The 15,352-nt window shown below is 38.4% G+C and overlaps 1 protein-coding gene and 1 pseudogene across 2 annotated transcripts in view; both read left to right on the top strand.

The window, feature by feature from the left end:
- ATF6 (activating transcription factor 6) overlaps positions 1 to 15,352 on the top strand; it is a 212,740-nt gene that overhangs the window by 133,645 nt on the left and 63,743 nt on the right. The gene's annotated exons all lie outside the window — the stretch shown is intronic.
- LOC129011755 (proteasome activator complex subunit 3-like) lies at positions 7,121 to 7,963 on the top strand (annotated as a pseudogene).

Here is a 15,352-nt window from a genome sequence, read left to right as displayed (position 1 = left end):
ATGAAGCCTGTCACCTTGACATTTTTATATATAATAGGAATCCACAGGTTGTTAAAAACATAAGGAAATTAAGATAATTTGAATTCACATTATAAAATAGTTCAGGTCTATTCTGATGAAGCAACTTCACTTAGGTCTGAGGCTTTTGGGTCAGCTTTTAAAAGTTTATCTTATTTTTCATTAAAATATGTATGTATAATACTCTATCATGCAAAGAGAAATGGTCAACAGAATTTCTGTGCATATATGGTTGCTGGTTATTTGAAAGCCATTCTCCTCCTAGGATTATTTGACCAATTTTGTATTCAGCTTAGATTAGGGAGAGTATAGTGTCTCCTTAGGTAAAATACTTACTAGAACCAAAAAGTCCAGATTAAATTTTTTATTTTTATTTTACTGCAGTTTTGTGCAGTTGACCTGATTTTAAAATATAAAACTAGGAAGGCATATTTTCCACCTACCAAAATGTGAATCTTACTTTCATTTTGAAACAAACACCTCTGTTTTAAGAAGATGAACGGTAGTGATAAATACAAAAACGTTAAAATTTTTTAAATGAATAGCGTTTGTTGATCTTTAAAGAAAACGTAAATGTGAAATAGCTTTAGAGCTTAAAAGTTTTCTTCCTCAAACCTTTTAGGAATTGATTTTATTATCCAAAACAACTTTATTCATACTAAGTGTGACTATCTGAATAATTACCTTACTTTTATAGTTTTTTTTTTTTTTAGCAAAGCTCTTCTAACTGTTTATCCTCAAAGAATTGGATTAAGAAATTTAATAATTTTCTGTCATTAGTCCAACGAGATATTTACTGAATAGCCATTATGTTCCTGGCTGTTAACACTACAAGGACTCCAGCAATGAGCAAAGCAAACAAGCCTTTGCTTTTCCAGAGCCCACATTCTAGAGTCAGATGCTAAACAAATACACAGATAAATATACAATAAAATATTGGTTTAAGTGTTGAAAAGCAAAATCAGAGTAAGAAGGCAGGTAGTCATTTTAAATTAACATTGAGAAATGTTTCCATTTTAAGCATATAAATTCTTTGGCTTCTCTTTTTAAATTTGCTTTTGACTGTTTGTTGCTGGCGAAAATTATTTAAAGTAATTAGGAACTCATCGTAAATATTTTGTACACTACTCTAAAAATCTAACTCCAACTAGTGAATTTAGCATTTATAAATGGAGGTGTCTATAGAGGAATAAAATCTTTGGTTAACCACTACTTTACTTTTAGCAGTAAAGTCTGCAGCTCATGAAATTTGTAATTCTGGAGTGGTTTCAGTTTGCACCATCCCCTGGGGAGCCTGTTGATACAGCACTGAGCTACAGATTATTATTCAGCTGTAGAAGCTTTATGCTTAGGCATTTTCTTACATCTTCCTCTCTCAGTTGAAATCTTGTATTTTTGCCAAATAAAACAAATCCTATATTAATAAGAAGCTATAAATAAACAGTAGGAGCATGAGTCAGAGCCAGCATCACCCCATTCCTTGTGTGTACCTCTCTAGTACTCCCCAGTATGTTCCTTTTGCACAAACATGTAGTACTGCGTAACTACTGTTCTACAGATGAACTCCAGTTATTTAAGTGAGTTTTAGAACTAAGTAATACTGTAACTAGTAGAATTCTGGCATGTTACCACAGTCAAAAGCAGAATGTGAAGCTGTATGCTATTGATGGGAGGAAAAAAGAAATATATTTCCTACCTTTCCTGTATAAAGCCCAGAAGATTCCTGTTAGATTTCCAAAATGGGTTTTTATATAATATAATATAATTCAACATTTTTTTCAGAGGAAAAAAGAAAAAGATAAGTTGCTTGAAGGTCCCATCTCTTTTGCTAGTCAGCTTCTGTCTGATAAAATTTTATTCTGTTTTGCTTCATTGTTTATTCATTCAGTAGATGTTCATTGAACACTTACTGTTACCAGGCACTGTGCTACCATAGACTGTATAAAGACAAATAAGCTAAAATCTTTGTTCTCAAGGAATTTATTATTGTAGAGAAAAGTGACTTGTAAATCCAAAATTTCATACTGAGATAGGAACTATAAAAGAGACATCCTGCAGAATACTGAGATTATAAATAAAACTACTATGCTTGAAGCATTTAGTGTCCTAGCTGTTTTATAGTAGTCATTTCATTTAATCCTTTCAACAGCTTTATGAGGTAGATATCATTACACTATTTTACTTGTGCCAAGAGCACTACATTCATCAAGGAAGGAGGAGGTAGTATCAAATTTTTCAGAAAACAATAGAGTTGGTTATAGAAGGATGAGTAGGGTAGAGAGTGGGAGGAAGATGAGGCAGTGTGGCATTTCAGACAGAGAGGTGAATATGTAAGCACACAGGATGAGTGAGAGAATTGTTGGAATGTAGTCAGTTCTAGGAAATAAAAGATGGCAGGGTCCAGATCATGAAGAGTTTGGTTCTTAACCTGTAGAAGACAGAAATATGATCAGACTTGCATTTCAGGAAGATAACTCTGTAATTGTTTGCAATTCCTGTTAAACGAAGAAATTTTCTCCAGCATTGACTTATGTTTATTAAATACATATAAAAACTAAATTCTAGAAACATCTTATACAGTTATACGTCACTTAGCAATGGAATACATTCTAGGAAATGCATTGTCAGGCAATTTCTTCATTGTACAAATGTCATAGAGTATACTTACACAAACCTAGATGTATATCTTTATTTATATTTATTTTTTCATATGGAAAACCAAATTTCTTAGCCATATTACTGAATGTCAGTCATTTCCCCTACTTGATCTGCATCACCAACATTAAGTGCCATGTATCAGATTTCTATATATGTTCCATTATAATCTCATGGGACCACCATAGTACGTGCGGTCCATTGTTGACAGACACATCATTATGTGGTGCGTAAGTGTACTTATAGTTTTACAACTACAAAATGAAGCACAGAGAGGTTACATAACTTAGCCAGTGTCACACAGCTAATAAGTAGCAAAGTCAGGATTTGACATGTTAAGCCAACTTCATGGACTTAACCACAGTCCTGTATTGCCATTCCTCTTCATTTAAAGGCATGCATGCACATATTAGATTTGGAGACAGTTCTAGAGACACTGAATTGGCAACTACAGTCGACAAAGAGACATTGCAGCAAGTACCTCTACGTTTTTTGTTTCTGTACCCTTAACTTGCAGTGGTCTGGGAGAAAGAATGAAGGAAGGGAAGTGATATATTTGTCAACCCTAACTACATTGTAAAATGAAGCTTTTTTTTTTTTTTTTTTTTTTGAGAGGGAGTCTCGCTCTGTCACCCATACTGGAGTGCAGTGGTGCGATCTCAGCTCACTGCAACCTCCACCTCCCGGGTTCAATCTATTCTCCTGCCTAAGCCTCCCGAGTGGCTGGAATTACAGGCATATGCCACCACACCTGGCTAATTTTTGTGCTTTTTTTAGTAGAGACGGGCTTTCACCATGTTGGCCAGTCTGGTCTCGAACTCCTGACCTCAACTGATCCGCCTGCCTTGGCCTCCCAAAGTGCTGGGATTACAGGCTTGAGCCACTGCACTCGGCCTGAAGCATTTTATGATGCTCACTACCAAGTGTTCATAAGAGGTAAATAAAGCCCTTGGGCTAGGTAATGTAAGATCCATTGCAACCTGGAGATGAAGAACTTTGTAAAGGGGATAATTGTTATCACCCATCAGAGTTTTAAGATGATCTAGATTTAGTCCCACTAATTATATTTCTCCTAACTTTTATAGACAGAGAAATCAGTGAAAAATATGTATTTCTAAGGATTAAATCCCAATCCATAGATCAAGGCTACCTTTATGTCTAATAGTTGTGATATAATATGTTGCTTAGAATAGGTTCTATAAATGGAATTCACACATAGGACCCCAGAATCGCTTCTTCACAGGGTTTCAGAGTTGGAGGACATATAAAAGGATAAATCAATCCATAAATCTGTAAGTATTCCTAAAAGAAGAGTGGTGTGTCAGTTATTGGCACCAGTACATGATGAATCCTGCTGGGCTGTGGAGAAAGGAGAAACTGACCTGAACAAGACTATACTCTACACAGCTGTCCCTGACATTCCACCACCTGTTAGCATTCAGTATTAATTTCATGGATCAAATCAAGGCATGCAAGTGCATTAAATAGCTTTTTAAAAAACAACTGCTGATTGCTGATGGTCTATGAGAGAAGAAAAATTAGGGGCTGTTATTTTCCTATTAACCATTACTCTCATTAACAAGAACAGGAAACATTATGAATAAATAAAACTCTTACATCATACCAGAAAAAAGAACAACTGAATCCCCTAAAGGATTTCATATTCTATCATCAGACAACTAAAGAAAATAATTCCATATAAATGGCTGCATTAATCATTGAAAGAAACTTCCCTGCTTTTTTAAAAGAGCAACTAGAAGTATTTACTTTTTGAAAATAGAGTAACCATTTGTTAAACCATATATACCATTGAAGATGTTTTGCGTATAAAAGGGAATTTCCATAATAATTACATAGTAATCTTTTAGAGCCAAAGTTATGAAGAAGATCAGGATTTAGGAAAATTGTGGACAATATTTGATTTTCCTTTTCTGTGTGATAGCCTTATCTAAATTCCCCTAGCTTGAATGTAGTAAATATGAGTATGTAAAAATGTGTATCTAATTCACCTCTTGGGGGAGGTTTAATGTAACTATAAATAGAAATTCTTTCCCCAGGTAAAAAAAAAAGTTACATAGTGTTTAATTCTACCTTTTCTCATTTCTCTATATCCAAAACTATCACCAAGTACTGTTAATTTTACTTTATAAAACTCTCTTGATATGTCTCTTCAACCTCATCACCACTGCTTTAAATGAGGCATACTTCCTTATTTGGATTATGGCAGCAGTCTCTTTTCCTTTAGTCTCTCCTTCAAATCCACCTCCATCCGTCATGTCATCCATCATGTATTTTTCCCTGCCTAAATTCCTTGGTTGGCTTCTATTAAATCCAAGTTCCTTAAGCATGGCAAACAGGGGCCAGCTTCCACGAGCTGGTCCATACCTCTCCTGCCTTATTTCCTGACACTTTCCCTTATACCTTGAGATCCAGCTTGCCAGTAGTTCCCCAATACCTCCACCGCATATACAACCACATACATATACACCCTTATCCCCTCCCTCATGTACCACCCATATATAATTCTCTTTACCGCATCGTTTATCACACTCCTACAAGCCTTGAAGCAATCTGAACACAGAAACCATCTTTGATTTTCAACTCCTAATTGGGACTGAACATACTTGTCTTGAACACAGATTGCTGCCTTGTTAGTATAGGTATCCTAATATGACACATGTGTATAGTTGAAGCTATAATGCATTCCCCAAGTTCCCTTTCAGGACTAAAGGGTTATTTCCCAACAGCTGGAAGTCCTGCTGCCAGACAGCCTTCTTCAGGAATTGCCTTGTCCCCAACTCAAGACAACCCTGAAGGACCTTTCCCAGTTTTCCATGGGGTCCACTGAGGCCTTGAGATTGTACTGAAGTCAACTTCTCCCTCTGCTGTCGCTTCCCTTCCACAGGTGTTTATCACAAGAACAATCCCTAATAAACTTCCTGTAAGCACACTCTCAGAGTCAGCTTGCTGGGGAACCCAAGCTATAACAACATGTTTATCTTGTTGACACTTTCTTCTGAGTTCTAAATCACGGGAAGTTATGGTTATCCAAAATCTTACTAATTGAAGATCATTTCATCAGATGTGTATTGAGCACCTGCTCCATGCCAGGCATTGTGCCAGATACAATGGAAACAAATCAAGACTTGGCTCCTGTCCTCGAGTTTACAGTCTGAGGTGACAGTTACATATGAACCTAACTGTACTAAAGCATCTTGAGAATCTTTTTGATTTAAATGTCAATAATTTTAGTATAAAATTCAAAAGCATGGATTTTGTGGTGTTACAAAGAACAAAAGGAAAATATTTCAGGGGAAGGAAAATGAATATAAATAAGTAGAATGAAATTTTAGAAGAGCACAGAATTTGTCTTTATAATTCTGAAAGCCTTTAGGGAAAAGGTAATTTTTTCACTTTTTATTTCGAAATAATTTCAAACTTACAGAAAAGTCACATGAATACTGAACTCCCATACACGCTTTATGCAGATATATCAGTTTTTAACATTTTCCCTCATTCTGTTTCTTTACACACATACAATTTATTTTTGTGAACTCTCTGAGAACAGGTTAAATGCTACATTATATCACTTTATACCTTAAAAATGTAGTATTTCCTAGAAACAAGGGTATTCACCTCCATAACCACAATGCAGTTGTCAAATTCAGGTAATTTGACCTTGATCTTTAATCTAGAGTCCAGATTCAGATTTTGTTAATTGTCCCCAAAAAGATGAGTTTAGGAAGAGTCATATAACTTAACATTTGTAATGTAAATTAAAGATCTCCGAAGTTTGCTAACCTGACTTAAATACCACAGTGAAATGAACCACTTCTGATTTTCTACGGAGAAAGCAAGGATTAGGTCCAGGTTACCTGTAAAGGTGAGACTTAGGGCTCCCCAGAAGTGAACCTTGCTCTGGAGAGCCCATTTGGTGAGGTTCTTTTCAAAAGAGATTGTATATTTTTGACCCAGGGATTGTCGATTTGTTGAGCTCCCGTGTAAGTATGCCGCCTTGCCATTAACAGGTCTTCACAATGCTTACTTAAACGACATTCTTTGGAACTGTCTTTCATAGTCAGGCGACCCGCCAGCCAGGCTGCCAGGTAGGTAGAAGGGCGGCTTCGGGAACTAGATCCGGCTGGTTCTCTGCTAACATGTGGTCCTCGATGCTCTAGCGGATTGGCCCCGAACCTCAGCACACAGAGCTTTGGTAGGGCTGGGGATGCAGGTCAGCATGCCGAAGGCATCTAGAGGACTTGGGCGGGGGCGCGACTTCCTGCTGCACCACTTCCTTTCCAGCCACGTGGGCTTCTGGGACCCTATGACATAATTTCCGGAGTGGTCTGTTGGGAGTTGTGGCGGCGGCGAGGCCCAAGCACAGCCGGCCAAGGCGGGTGTAAAACCCAGGTCGTGTCCACCCCAAAGCTCGATGCCTCTAGAAGCCATGGCTTTTCTGCAGAAGCTGGAGCTGGACATGCAGGGGAAAGTAGATCTGTTTCGGGCCTGTATCGCCCAGGAGGCCGAGGATCTCGTGTCCACCTTCTTTCCTCAGAAGGTCTTGGAGCTGAATAGCCGAGTTCAGGAGCTCCGACTGCAAGACCTGTCCAGAATCCATTCGGTGCCAACCTCGGAGGCCCTGGCCACCCCAGGCAACGTGGGAGATGGGCCCAACCAAAATCTGCCACTTCTGCTGACTTAATTCTCCATCAAGGTCCCAGCACTGCTTGGCAGCAAGGGACAGCTTCTGCGGAGCAACCAGCATCTGGTTGAGCTAATTGAGTGGGTGAAACCTGAGATCAAGCTGCTGAGAGAAAAATGCAGCACAGTGTGGATGTAGGTGCACCTGCTTATCCCGAAGGTGGAGGACGGCAACAACTTCAGGGTGTCTATCCAGGAAGACACTGTGGACCAGCTGTGGACCGTGGAGAGCACAGCGGCCTCCTCTCTATGCGGCTTCTCCACCTACTACAACACCCGGGCCAAGTTGGTATCCAAGATAGTGAAGTACCCCCAAGTGGAAGATTATCGCCGCACTGTAGCAGAGGTCGATGAAAACGAGTACCTGAGTGTGCGCCAGATCCTGCTGCACCTACGGAACCAGTATGCCACCTTGCGTGATATAATCCTTAAAAACATCGAGAAGATCAAGATCCCTCGGAGCACCAACAGTGATAACCTATACTGATAGCCTTTCTCCACCCCACTTGCCTTCAGGAATTGGCGGAGCTGTTTAGGCACCTAGAAGGCTGGTTATTAATGACTCTACAGGTGATGAAATTACTGGAAATGTGTGTTACCATTTAGAATTTCATACAGCTTATCCTCATACTGAATCATCTTTTGGTGTAATTTTTATTTGATTTTCCTTTTGTGAGGAGAATGGGGACAAACCATCAAGGAGAAAAGACTGCCATTTTTAAAAGCAGCTTTGTAGGTGAATGTTGGCCAAGGTTTCTTTATTATGGCCTTAGCGACATTGAATGGTTTTAGGGGCTACTTAAAAACTAAATCTTAAAGTTAAGTGAAGTTTTTCCTAAAGTTCTGCTATCTGTTAAACTTTGTTCAAACTTATAGAAATGCTCCTTTTACACCATCATTTTTCTTTTTTTTGCAAGGAACAGAGTTTAAAGAGATATGTTTAGGTCATTGTATGCCTCCAGTTTAACAGATTGAAATAAAACTTGGTTATAAAATTTTGTGATGGCCTGAGTGTGCTTATCTGAGCTTTAATTTTCAGATGTGGACAATTCAGATGATAATTTCCTACTTCAGGTGGACTCATACACTTGATATTTTTCAACTCTGATGGGTAAGAAAAGTGAGCAAAGAGTAATATATTTTAATTATTCTAAACAAATGGACATCTACTTCCCTTAGAATGAAAAGAGGAATCTGTGGAAAATGACTTCCTTCCATAACCTTCTATCATCTCAGCATCTTCATTTCTTTTTACACAATTTAGAATTTGTTCTGTGTATCCATTTGTCTCTTTTAAGTCTCTGCTAAATCCATCAAGCTTTGTATCCCATAATACCTTTTCCCCCAGTTGATTTTCATTGCCCTTTCTTTTTGTCTCTTAGATATTTCTTAAAGTCCCTCATTAGCATTTCCCTCTCAGGTTATACAGGTCATTCTTTTTTTTTTGAGATGGAGTCGTGCTCTGTCATCCAGGTTGGAGTGTGGAGTGCAGTGGTGCGATCTCAGTTCACTGCAGCCTCTGCCTCCCAGGTTCAAGAGATTCTCCTGCCTCAGCCTCCCTTAGTACCTGGGACTACAGGCGCATGCCACCACACCCAGCTAATTTTTGTATTTTTAGTAGAGACGGGGTTTCGCCATGTTGGCCAGGCTGGTCTTGAACTCCTGACCTCAGGTGATCCACCCGCCTTGGCCTCCCAAAGTGCTGGGATTACAGGCGTGAGCCACCGTGCCCGGTGGGTCATTCTTTAAAGACTCTAAAATGTGGCTTTGCGTTCTTTTCCTACGTCGTTGAGGGGAAGCCATTTTCTTCTCAACAGTAAGCTATATGGTTGGTATTTTTAAAGTTCAGCATTTCCAGATTTCATTTGCAGGTAAGATAAATTACTGCACTGTGAGTCTATTCTAACCTATGTAGATTAGAAAAATCATACACTGGTTTAGCGGAAACTATTTTCTTTCTTTCTTTCTTTCTTTTTTTTTTTTTTTGAGATGGAGTTTCACTCTTGTTGCCCAGGCTGGAGTGCAATGGCGCGATCTCGACTCACTGCAGCCTCCACCTCCCAGGTTCAAGGGATTCTCCTGCCTCAGCCTCCCAAGTAGCTGGGATTACAGGCATGTGACACCATGCCCAGCTAATTTTGTATTTTTAGTAGAGATGGGGTTTCGTCATGATGGTCAGGCTGGTCTCAAACTCCTGACCTCAGGTGATCCGCCAGCCTCAGCCTCCCAAAGTGCTGGGATTACAGGCGTGAGCCACTGCGCCCCGCCGCGGAAGCTTTATTTTCAAAGTAAACTCCTGAAAAATGATAACAAGTGAAACTATTCTTTTGTTGACCTTCTGAAAAGCCTGAGTCTTTCAAATGTGTGCTTAAAAAGCAACAACAGCAAAAGGTATTGCCTAATAGAAAGACGTCTTACTTCCTTCCCCTTCAAGTAAAGAGTTCTTTTTATTTTCCCTGTAAGGTGTTCTATCTGATTCAGAAAAGTGCCAGGAACCCTAAATTAGTTTATACCATTTGACAGGCTTTAATTGCACACAAGTGTATAATGGACAATGTAAGGGAAGAACAAATGTTGCTTAATTTTTCAACTAATGTTAATTATCTAAGACTTAACATATCTGTTCCTCACATAATATAATAATCTTTTGCTTGTTTCTTTTACTCAAACTGTCAAGCTTTATGACAGATTGAAATAAATTTTCTCCAATGCCTGGCATGCCTTTTACTGAGAAAATATGTCCTTTGTAGTTAAAGATTTCTGGTATATGCATTTTTCACCTTTTTCCAACTCTATATCAAATTAAGTTGACTCTGGAATACTTTATAAAGTCCCTACTTCTGCAAAAATTAATCCCTTTGTGATTTTCCCGTTTCTTGCAAATGGTTGGAAAAACTTTTATAATAATAAACTTAGGAACTGGTGTTAAAATATGGTATCCAATGTGAATCATTTGCCTGTTATTAGTACTTGATACTTGAAGCCACCTTTTTGTTCCTTTTAAGATGGCAGCTGAATTGAGCAGGTGTTTTTTTTTTTTTAAAGAAATGGTTTTAAAAACTTATTTTGGAATTAAGTAATTTTAGTTTTAATTCTAAAACTAAAACATGAAGGCCACTCAAATTTGATTGGAAGTTGAAATTAGTAGATCTAATTTTTAGAATTGAGTGAAATGTCTTTCTTAAACCACACAAATGATGGAGAAGAGTCTTAATTTTAAAGTTCTTAGACTTCAAACTTCTTAAACGTCTGGGCTTAGTTTTAAAAAATTACTGAATCGTTTATAAATTTTTCTTTGGTTATTAGAGGCAACACTTGTTTTGTAGTCTTTTTTTTTTTTTTTTTTTTGAGACAGAGTTTCACTCTGTCACTGAGGCTGGAGTGCAGTGGCGTGATCTTGGCTCACTGCATCCTCCACCTACCAGGTTTAAGAAATTCTCTGCCTCAGCCTCCCGAGTAGCTGGGATTACAGGCGCCCACCACTATGCCCGGCTAATTTTTTTTTTTTTTGTATTTTTAGCAGAGACGGGGTTTCACCATCTCGGCCAGGCTGACCTGGAACTCTTGACCTCGTGAGCCACCCACCTTGGCCTCCCAAAGTGCTGGGATTACAGGTGTGAGCTGCTGCACCTGGCCTATTTTGTAGTTTTCATGAGGTTTACATATTTATATAGAATTCTTACCAAGTGGTCTCAACTATTAATAGATAACTGTGTGATCAATTTAAGTGATTTTTAATTTCAGGCCAGATGCAGTGGCTCATGCCTGTAATCCCAGCACTTTGGGGCCCAAGGTGGGCAGATCACTTGAAGTCAGTTCAAGAACAGCCTGGCCAACATGGTGAAACCCTGTCTCAAGCAAAAATTACCAAAGTTAGCTGGGCATGGTGGTGTGTACCTGTAGTCCCAGCTACTCTGGAGGCTGAGGTGGGAGAATTGCTTGAACCCAGGAGGCAGAAGTTGTAGTAAGCTGAGGTCATGCCACTGCACTCCAGCTTGGCTGACAGAGTGAGAACCTGTCTCAAAAAAATAAATAAATAAAAAGCTTTTTAATTTCAAAAGTACCATCTCAGTGTTCAGAAATTTGAAAAGTATAAAAGGAGAAATCACCTATGGTTTACTAGCCTAACAAAATCATTACTATTTGTGTGTGTTTTACTTATTTTAAAGGATGCATATATGTTTTTATATCATTGCAATATAGTATATGCCTACTTTTATAGAGTATAAACATCTGCATTTAAATCCAATCTAATATTATAATTTCATTTGATAGATATCCCCTGATTCAGATAACAGATACATCCATTCCCCCAAATATTCTTAAGGCTCTGTTTCCTAATTGTGAAAATGATATTTGTCTGAGGCAGGAATTGTGATTAGAGTATGGAACATAGAGATCAAGCAGCTGGGAGGAAATGTGCCTATGTGACTGTGAGAATGTCTAGATATTTAGAATAGGATTTTACTCTGCTTTTAGGTTGGGGCTTCATAATAGCTTTAGCAACATATCTGATCATTTTATTATTCAGTGCTTTTTCCCTCCCCCTAGAGCATTTAATTACCTCTAGAAATATGTGCAAGAAAGCATTCATGCCTTATACTGATTAGATGAACTGTTTCAGCTTTCGTGATTTGGTATGAGTAGGAGGGAATTCTTTTTCCTCTGTCAGCACTTAAACATTTCTGGAAAATGCTGTAGTGCATTGACATCAGGCATTTTTTAAAAATTACTGATCTTTGAGAAAAAATAAAGGACCCAGTGAGTTACAGAAATAGGTGCTGGACCATCCCTGTTCTCTGCATTAGAGAACTATACTGCTAACACATAGAAATATCTGCTCACCTTGAACTGAAATTATCCATGGGAAGCCAAATACATCCGTCTATCTATCGATCAATCGATAGACGGATGTATTTGTCTCATTCTGTCGCCCAGGCTGGAGTGCAATGGCACAATCTCAGCTCACTGCAACCTCTACCTCCCAGTTTCAAGTGATTCTCCCACCTCAGCTTGCCGAGTAGCTGGGACTACAGGTGTGTGCCACAACTTTTGTAATTTTGATAGAAACAGGGTTTCTTCATGTTGGCCAGGCTGGTCTTGAACTCCTGACCTCAAGTGATCTGCCTGCCTCGGCCTCCCAAAGTGCTGAAATTACAGGCGTGAGCCACCATGCCCGGCCTCCATATTGGATGATTATACATTTGTATATATTTTTCTTTGCTTGCTTTATTTTGATGAGTCTTCAAGTCAGTAGCAGAATTTTATTAGTGACGTTTAGTAATCCCAGTTACTCAAATTTAAAATGTTTCACTAGTAAACTGAATTTAACGAATTCTCTTTGATAGAGAATGTTGTGTTATTTTTACTTATTGCTGAAAACCTAGCTGGTGCAAATGAACAGGAATTGAACCTATTATCCATAAAATTAGATTCCTTTTACAATTTGGCCATTTATTTTAGCTTTATTATTTAATCTCATTTTTACAAAGTTATGCAATAGTATATTGGAAACATAATATTGCTTTGAAAGTGTGAAGTATTTAGAATTTCTTAAATAAATATATAGTTTCCACTTTAGATGTTTGAGATTTAGAGGTGTACTTTTAGCCCCTTATTTTATAGATGAAGAAATTTAGACCCAGAGATATCTATGGCAGCACACAACTCATCTGTGACAAAACAAGGTCTAGAAGTCAAATCATCTTCCATTTCAGTCTAGTGCACTTTTCACTGCACTTTACTATGTTCTAATCAGTAAATAAAATTACATTAGAAGAGAGTTCTTTCAGAAATACACAAACCAGTAAAATTTCAACAAATTAACATCCCTTTCAAGTTGTGTGTTATTTTTTTCTGCAAAATGTAAGAGAACTTGAAATGTTTCCAACTCAGAATGGACTATAATATTTTTACTGAATTAAATATTATGTAAAGAGCCAGGCTCGGTGGCACACGCCTGTAATCCTAGCACTTTGGGAGGCTGAAGCGGGCGGCTTGCCTGAGCTCAGGAGTTCGAGACCAGCCTGGGCAACACGGTGAAACTCCATCTCTACTAAAATACAAAAAATTAGCCGGGCGTGGTGGCATGCACCTGTAGTCCCAGCTACTCACAGGCTGAGGCGGGGGCGGGTGGATCACTTGAGCCTGGAGAAACAGAGATTTCAGTGAGTCAAGGTGCCATTGCACTCCAGCCTGGGAAACAGAGCGAGACCCTGTCTCAAAAAATAAAATAAATAAAAATATTCTACTGGCCAACTCCTCCCCTACCTTCTAACCTTCAGCACCAAATAACTGGTACATAGATTTGTCATGGCTGCTGCTCCTAAAAAACCTACAGAATAAAAGGGGAAAGAAGAAGAGCTGTAGTTTTCTGTTAGGGAGGAAGCCTGAAAGGGTCATTTCCCAAAAGAAGTTTATCTTTTGGAGCTGGACTGGTCAGTACAGTAGTCACTAGTCTTGAAATGTAGCTAGTCCTAACTGAGATGTGCTGTAAGTGTAAAATACACACCAGATTTTGAAGACTTAGGGTGAAGAAAAAGTAAAATATTTTAATAACGTTTATGTTGCTTACATGTTGAGTGATAATATTTTGGATACATTAAATAAAGTAGATTATTAAAATTAAATTTATATGTTTCCTTTTAGTTTTTTATTTTGTGTGCCCGAAATTTTAAGGTTATATATATGGCTTGCTTATATGCCTCACAGTATATTTCTATTAAACAACACTGCTCTGGAACTAAGATTTTTAAGGTAACTGAGATGATCCTTGGAGTTGAGCCAAAACCTGCTATTGTGGTATATTTTGGAGATGTGGGTTTCCATTAAGTATAGATTTTTTTGACTCCTAGTAAATTTTTATTGATTTGTCATCTGGATCATAATGTACAATTCAGTAAAAGCCATTCAGAGAGAGGCTAAACATTGTGAGCCAAACCTTCTTACAGTGCAGCTTGGTCTTGGAACTTAGAATGCTTACAGGAATGGATGGCTAGCATGTGCTTTATGCAAGCCTTTTAAATATCATATCCAGGCTTTTGGTGAGAGACTAGAGTACTAATATTCTGTATCGCTAATTCAGGGCTGCTCCATATGCTTTATAAACCGAATAGAGGGTAGATTTAGCATGAATATTGAGACATTTACCCAGTGTTTTTATCTGGATGAAAGAATAATGTACCTCTGGTGCCTTGAGAGTACCTGTAGGCAGTTAGGCTTTTTCTCAAGGAGCAATATTTGAACACTCAATTAAATCCCCATGATTTCATTGAATTCCCATGATATAGTTATATAGTACTCATTGTATTCTCTGTGTGTGTGTGTGTGTGGTTTTTTTTTTTTTTTTTTTTTTTTTTGGAGACAGAGTCTCACTCTGTCTGTAGCCCAGGCTGGAGTACAGTGGTGTGATCTCAGCTCACTGCAACCTCCGCCTCCTGCGTTCAAGCAATTCTCCTGCCTTAGCCTCCCAAGTAGCTGGGACTATAGGCGCACGCCACCACGCCCAGCTAATTTTTGTATTTTTAGTAGAGACAGGGTTTCACCACATTGGCCAGGCTGGTCTTGAACTCCTGACCTCAGGTGATCCTCCCACCTTGGCCTCCCAAGGTGCTGGGATTACAGGTGTGAGCCACCGTTCCAGGCCTGTATTCTGTATTTTTATGTATATACTCACTAAATAAGTTTCTTGAGAATAGTGTAGGGTTTTTTATTCACCCTTTTTCCATTATGGTGTTTTGCATATGGTAAAATTCCAAAGTATTCTGAATTAAATTGAGCTAAACCAAACCTGGATGAAACTAAAGAAAATCGTTTCTCCCCTTTCTTATTAGAGGAGGCACTTTGTTACAACAGAGGATATATGTGGATAAGTGTACCCAGGAATATGTAAGAATGTTGAGACATCTACAAATCTGATTCAGAATTAAACAAAGGCCAATGAAGTTTCTACACTGTTTTCTGGCTTCTAATTAAACAT

The sequence above is a fragment of the Pongo pygmaeus genome, chromosome 1 (genome assembly GCF_028885625.2).
Source record: "Pongo pygmaeus isolate AG05252 chromosome 1, NHGRI_mPonPyg2-v2.0_pri, whole genome shotgun sequence".
NCBI classification, from domain to species: domain Eukaryota; kingdom Metazoa; phylum Chordata; class Mammalia; order Primates; family Hominidae; genus Pongo; species Pongo pygmaeus.
Note: the sequence above shows the minus strand (reverse complement) of the source record. Positions and strands in the feature narration are given on the sequence as shown.